Consider the following 7,995-nt stretch of genomic DNA (forward strand, 5'->3'; position numbering starts at 1 on the left):
CTGCTCTTGCCTTCTCCTGCTATTGTTGCCATTACCAGTTCGATCTCCACCTGTAAGAGCGATCAAAAAAGGGATCTTGATATCACCTTTTGGTAGAAAAGGTGATCTGAAGTCGTGCTCACTCGCCCTCCATCAGATTCTTGGTGAAGAACCAGATTCTTGCTGAAGAGCCATCCTGTTGATTCTGTTCCACCCTACATTGTGTCATCTTCAGTGGGAGAAGTCTTTGGTAATCTCCTTGGGCGTGAACACCTTCGTTGGGGGTTACTACTATTCCGTATCAGGTATATCCCTCTCCTACCTTTTGGTTTCAGATCTGGTTTGGTTTAGGTTCAAGATTAATCATTGAAAATGCAGTTTTCTAAAATAGAGAATGTGATTCCCACATGGGAGAGAAATTTTTTAAATTTCGCCCAACCTACCTGCAAGGTTCGGCCATCCATATGACGGATCTCTCATCCCTTCATTTTGAACCAGGGAAGAATGATGCAGGAGCTAAAGAGTCAAAATTGGAATTTTATGAAATTTTATGTATTTTGTATTTCTGGACAGTAGGGGTATTTTTGTCATTTTGCAATTTTCTGTGGGGTCCAACGATAGGGTTTAATTTGTCTAGTTATAGTTTGTTTATGTTTAAAATTTCAGAGTCATTGCATAAGTAGGATTAGAGTTATTGAGTCTTCTTTGAATTGAAATAGGATATGACAGCTTAGTTTGAGTCCTACTAGGACTATTGAGTCTAACAGTTTGACTCCTAAGACTATTATGAGTCTAGCAATTTGACTCCTAGGATTATTATGAGTTTAGAGTCTATAAATATGTATGGACATTTTACACAAAGGCAATGAATTATATTGAGTTTTCTTCAGCTTATGCCTAGCTGTGGCGAGTGATTCCCATGCCCTAGAGTGATTCTAGGCACCCTGTGAGTGATTCAGGTTTTTCCTTCAAAGGAGCCATAAATATGGCTACTTATGCAATGACTGAAATTTTAAAAAGATCTAGCAGACTGTCCTATAAGGGAAAGAGGAACTGCTACCACCTGCTAGATCTTTATAAAAGCATTCAACTGAAAATGAGCCTGAATTGTGCCAGCCCCAAACTCTGGAGTCCTCCTCTTGAGGGTTACATAACTGGCCTTCCAATTGGCCAAAAAACTGGGCTACCTGATCCACATCCCAACCATTGAAGTACCTTGAAAGGTGGGATTCCACATTAGTCTGTTTCTGTCCATGCTGTAATACTCCACCATTTACCTGAAAGGTGGGACTCCACACTAGGATCTCTTTATTGCATGCCATCAAAAATAGAGAAGGGAACAGATCCTTAAGGGAAAGATCTGCACACCAGGCAAAATTCCAAAAGCTAGTTTTGTCACCCTTCCCAACCTTAATTCTGATCTTTGGGGCATATGAATAAGCTCAAATCACTGATATGATCAAATGCTAAAAAAATGCAACCCCAATTACAAAAAAGATGGTAGACCACAAATAACAAGATCCAACAGGCTATCCTTCATAGCTGGCCGTTGTTGCAGAAATCTCATCTTTGACCATCCAGGCAATCAATTCATGCAAAGAAGGCTTTAGAACTACAAACTCCAAGGCTTTCAAAGGCATTTTGATAGCATGCTACCTTCGCTGAACTCCCAGTTGTTAGACTTTATGGGAGCACCTTTGATAGGAGATTCTAACAATGGAACAGCATATGGCAATTGTTTGAAGTGGTCACTGGCTTGAAAATCAACCTAAGGAAGATTACAATCGTTCCAGTGGGCCATATGGAAGATATAGATAGTTGGTAGAGAAGCCTGGTGAGCAAGACGGGCTGGAGGGAGAAAGGATTTGGGAAAGTGGATTTGGAGATTTGAGACTCAGAGAAAGTTGGTAGAGAAGCCTAATTGCTGCAAAATATGGTGTTGCTAGGGGGGACAGAGTGATTGCTGACTCCCCAGCCTCCTATGGGTGCTTGCTCTGGAAAGGAATCATGAAGCTTCTCCCTTGTTTTCAAAGGGTATTGACTACAAGTTGAGTGATGGAAGCATATTGCTGTTCTGCGAAGACTTGTGGCGTGCTGAAGTTTCTCCGGAAGAGCTCTTCCCCCAGCTGTTTCAGTTAGCAGTTAACAAAGAGGCGTCAGTGGCAGAGAGCTATGAAATTGTGTGTGTGTGTGTGTGCATGTAGGGGGGGATCTAGACTCCAAATTTCAGGACAGGGTTTCAGGATTGGGAGGGGCATTGGTTTTCAGAACTGCTCCAGTTACTTTTGGATCAAAAGGTGGATGTCAGTCAACCTGATCAGTGAAATTGGAAGTGGGATAAGGACCTGATCAAAAGGTGGATGTCAGTCAACCTGATCTTTGTTCTCCAGTTAGCAGTTCACAAAGAGGCATCAGTGGCAGAGAGCTATGAAATTCGTGTGTGTGTGTGTGTGTGCATGTAGGGGGGGATCTACACTCCAAATTTCAGAACAGGGTTTCAGGATTAGGAGGGGCATTGGTTTTCAAAACTGCTCCAGTTGCTTTTGGATCAAAAGGTGGATGTAACTCAACCTGATCAGTGAAATTGGAAGTGGGATAAGGATGGGTGATGCAGGAGTTGAAGAGTCAAAATTGGAATTTTATGAAATTGTATGTATTTCTATATCTTTGGACAGTGGGGGTATTTTTGTCATTTTGCAATTTCTGTGGAGTCCATTGGTAGGGTTTAATTTGTCTAGTTATAGTTTGTTTATATTTAAAATTTCAGAGTCATCGCATAAGTAGGATTAGAGTTATTGAGTCTTCTTTGAATTGAAATAGGATATGACAACTTACTTTGAGTCCTACTAGGATTATTGAGTCTAATAATTTGATTCCTATGACTATTACGAGTTTAACAGTTTGACTCCTAGGATTATTATGAGTTTAGAGTCTACAAATGCTAGACAGTGTATGCCCTTAGTTCCAATCAGATTGATGTACAAATACATTTATTATAAATGAATAAAAGTACATTATTGTTTCATGTTGATATTGGACATTTCTGTGAAATTACACCTTAAATTGGACACTTACGAGATTCGTGTTCGTTTAGAATGTTCTCAACCATTGGATAGACTTTAGGAGTTTATCCTGCCAAGGCTGACACTAATGTGTTGCCAAAGAAGTTGGGGCAGCTTGTCTTAACTGCTAGGGTTAGACCCAAAGCACATGCAGTGTGTGTTTGGTTGAAACACTAAAGTCGGACCATTTTCTATTTATGCTCTGGACCTTGGAGATTGATGGGCAAAACTGGAAAATTACACATAACCCCTAGACTTGATTATGTTACTACACTATGTGTTGGATTGGGCTGTCTTTGATATGCCACTCAGTGAGATCCATTCAGGGTCAAAACCTGGGTATGTTGGGACACTCTGAGAATTCATCTGAGTGGGTGATCATAGTGATAGGATCGGCCCCTTTGTCGAATAAAGTGCTACTGACAATGAATTTCAACTGTGTTTGAGATTTGGTTTTGCAAAATATATATATATATATATATATATATATATATATATATTAATGTTTTATGAAAAATGTTTGCAAAAGGTTTTAATTCCTAAGATCCATCCGTGCAGAGAGAGTGATAATGCACCTTGCAACCAAGGGAGAGATCCTTCCCTATTGGGCAGTGTTTGATCATTATGGGCTGAGAGGTTAAGTGTAAGAAACCATTAAGGGTTGATTACCTGATGGACTTTATCTTACTTAAATCCATTATCCTTGGGTCGTCCATCTTCATAGGATGACTGAATTCAATGATCATTTAAATGTAAATGTTGGGCCCATATTGAGCCCATAGTGATGTGCTCAGGGGTTCACTGCGTTTAGTAGTGGATTCGGCCAAGCCTTTTCACAAAGGTTGGGTTGAACCAATGTGGACTTATGTGAGGTCATTGTGGGGTCCCACACCATACAAATCAGACCTATGTTGGCCATGCAACACACTTGGGTCGTGAGCCTTATAGCTGATGGGCCTAAGGCCCATAATTAATATGATTAATTAAGTTGTCACATGACAGCTTAAGTTGTCATGTGACATGCGGCGAATCTGGGTTTGCATCTGGGTATGGAGCACCTAATCTTATAAAGAAGATAAGGTATATCGCTAATTAGAGTCCAGATCTGATTTGGATCTGGATTATCTCCTAATTGGATTAGGAGATAGCTCCATAAGAGATTATAAAAGAAGAGGGGGTGAACCAATCCAAGACAACTTAATATTTTTTGTAGTTTTTTGTTCTCTCTACACCCTTTTGTCTCCTAGTTTTCTCCCAGTTCGACCTCAACTATCTGGAACTGATATAGATCAGTTTTTCCTCTGATTTTTGCAAGAAAAATTCAGGGGATAACAGGCTCAACTTCCCTAGTTCGGTCCAAGCAGTTGGGTTGCAGTTTTGCTGAAAACTGTGTTGCTGAACCGGCTTCAAGAACACACTGCACCATCTTCAGTGGAGGTTGGTTTTAGGACTGATTTGGGTGTGAACTCCACCTTGGAATCTGTGTTTGTGGTATCTGTATCAGGTATTCATCTCCCTCTTTGATTGGTTTCAAATTTGGTCCTGTTCGGTGCAAGACCGATCCTAAAAAATGCAATTTTTCAAAACATAGGGAATTCGATTCCCATAATGATTAGGAAAATTTTGAAATCTCGCCCATCCATCTAGCATGGTTTCGGCCATCCATAGGATGGATTCTAACCCTTCCAACAATAAATATGTATGGACAGTTTACACAAAGGCAATAAAGTTTATCGAGTTTTCTTCAGCTTATGCTAGCTATGGTGAGTGATTCCCATGCCCTAGAGTAATTCTAGGCACCCTGTGAGTGATTCCAGGTATTTTCTCTCTTCTTTCTCTCCCTACTATCTTATTCCTTCAAGAAGCCATTACAGCCATCAACAGCCATAAAATTCTGATCCAAGAGACCATTCAACATTCTCTAAGGACTAGAACTGAGATGGTCCTACAATAATGGGATTTTTTCTGTGAAGTCCTCTGCTAGCAAATTAATGGCTTCAGATCAGGTGAGCCTCCAGGCTAAGCAGATTTGGGATCTTACTTCCCCCCTGGTTGACTTTCTTAGTTTGAGCAGTTGTGTTTGAGAACTTGACAAATGCCTTACTAAGGAAAGCTTTTTGAAGAGGGGTTTGCAGTTTCAAGACACAAATTGTGGTCCATGTGGCAGGGAGTCCAAGTCTGTTGACCACCTTTGCATCCATTGTTCGGTGACAGAAAAAATCTGGTGAAGCAGTACAGCCCTCTACAGCAATAGAGGATACAAAAGAATGAGTTTTGGAAAGAAATGAGCATCCCAAAGTTACTAAAAAATATGTGAGGAGGAACTAAGGCTGAAGTGGTTTCTAAACTTATAGCTTCTATTTTCTTGTTTAGGAAATTGTTAGGCAACTACTATTTTGAAGAGCTTTCTAATTTAGGAGTTTTCATCTTTTGGTTTCTGCGTTAGAAGTTTCTAATTTTAAAGAGTTCTAGGATTCTTATTAGGACTCAACTGCAGCTTTACTAGTCAATATCATCATCATCCATGCCTTACTAGTCTATATATACGTGTAATTTTTTCCAAAATGGCAGAATTGAATGATAATTGAGTGAGTTAATTTCTTCTTCTCTAATAGCTGTTTTCTTCTCTTGAAATCAGTGTTGGAGAAATATGTGGTTTCTTCTTTCTTTTGATACTTGCTAGTAGTTCTCTGCTACTAAAAGAAAATCATCAACTATTCTCTGAATTTTCCCCTAGATTCGGAGCATACTTTGTTGAGTTTTGAAGCAAGTCTACCCATTGACCTTGCCTTCTATCTACCAGCACTATGTCAGTTGGAATCAGAGCCAAGATGCCCCCCTAAAAGGGCCTCTGATCCTCCTTCCATTGAGGAAACCAGAAAGATCACTATTAAAACTACCGAGGTATTGATGCAATGCCAAGAGGAGAAACAGAAAGAATAGCTGATGCAACATAGGCAAGAATTAAAGAAGAAATTAGTTGCATATCTAAGTAATCTAATTTACCAGCTGGTACGACCCCAAGAGCCACAATCTTCTAGACAGCCAAAAGAATTTGTAGGGCAAACCAAACTGGAAAATCACCTTCAGCTACATTACCATCCCACTAAGCCTGTCTCTATCTTTTATGGCCCGTCTTAGCCCAGGCCGTTTCTCAAAATAACTTCTCTACTAACAAGCCACTTTGCCCAAACCAGCTACTAATGTGGTTGATAAAAAGTGCTACTGCCATGGAGAATGAAGTCACGTTGACTTAGATTCAAGAAGGTGGAGAATTTGACAATCAATGTCAGCTAGAAGAACCTAAAATTCCTAGTGAAGAAGAGGCAAAGGATGCTAACTATGTTATCTATGAAGACTCCTATGGTGCTATTTTGATGAAACAATTGTTACTTGATACTCCAAAAGGTAACAAGAACTTGAAAACGAGAGAATATGGTTTGCCTTTCTATATCTGAATTTGAGCATGAGATGGTAGAACAAGAGAGAGAGTATTTGTGTATGTAGCAAAGGGGAATGTTATGGCTTGGGCAAAGATCACACAAGACATAACTTCCTAATCCTACTCCAATCATCTTCCCAAAACCTTATTCTAGCCCCATCTCCCACACTAAAACTCACCCAACCCCTGAACTCCTGATTGAATTTCATAATGCCTTTCCAGACACAAATCCCACAAGAGCTTGACACCTCTCTCGGCACATCAAACTCAAGGACAAGTTCTTTTCAAGAGGTGGTGGCCGATGCAGTACAGACTTCTGCAGTAAAAGAGGATACAGTAGAATAATTTTTTGGAAAGATCTGAGCTTCCCAAAGTTACTAAAAATTATATGAGAGGAGGAACTAAGGCTGACAGCCGTTTCTAAATTTATAGCTTTTATTTTCTTGTTTAGGAAATTGTTAGACAACTCCTATTGTGAAGAGTTTCTATTTTCTGCTTTCTATTTTAGGAATTTCCATTTTTTGGGTTTTGTGTATTTTATTGAAGTTCTAATTTTAAAGAGTTCTAGGATTCTATTTAGGAGGGAACTGCAATTTTACTAGTCTATATATACATATAAATTTGTCCAAAATGGCAGAATTGAATGACAATTGAATCAGTTAATTTCATCTTCTCTACAGCTACTTTCTTCCCTTGAAATCGGTGTTGGAGAAACATGTGGTTTCTTCTTTCTTTTGATACTTGCTAGTAGTTCTTTGGTACTAGAAGAAAACCACCAACTATTCTTTGGATTTTTCCCTAGATTCAGAGCTTACTTCGTTAGGTTTTGAAGCAAGGCTATCCATCGACCCTTCCTTCTATCTACTAGCATTGTTAGCTTCACTTCTAGAATCATCTTATTAGAGAAGCTGATCTAATCTGAGTAATGCCAAAGTCTGTGAAGGAGCTATTTTGGAGTTGGAACCTACCTGTGACTATATCGGTGTATCAGCCTGTATCGATATTTTGAACCTTGAGCACAACTTTAGACTCTCTCTTCTTCTCTCTTCATCCCTTCTCTTAGGTTTTTTTTTTTTGTTTAATAGAGACAAAAGGAAATATAACTACTTTTCTAAAATATTCCATACTTTATTGAAAAAAAATCTAAAGAACATATGCAAAATTCATTGAAAGAAGCACAATGAGATTGCTATAAATGCAACATTTTACTTTCATTGCAAAAGATGTACACCCAAAAAATTCCATAACTAGAATAGTTAATGCCAATTTCACAAAACATCCAATATGTTCCATTACTTTGGAGTTTGAATGATCAGGGCAAATACAAGCTCTGCAAAGAGTATGAAAAATGGAAGCCAATAAACATCCATGGAGGTTCAAAATTTTACCTTTCTGCCATAAATTAAAAAAAAATGCCAATCTCTCTCAATATCCATGAGTTCGGTCAGTATTAAAGATGTATCCCCTGTTGTTTTTACAATGGAAATGGATATTCCCATAGAAAATGAATCC

This window comes from Nelumbo lutea, chromosome 4, assembly GCF_056320005.1.
Source record: "Nelumbo lutea isolate HS-2025 chromosome 4, American lotus-T2T, whole genome shotgun sequence".
In the NCBI taxonomy this organism is placed as follows: Eukaryota; Viridiplantae; Streptophyta; class Magnoliopsida; order Proteales; family Nelumbonaceae; genus Nelumbo; species Nelumbo lutea.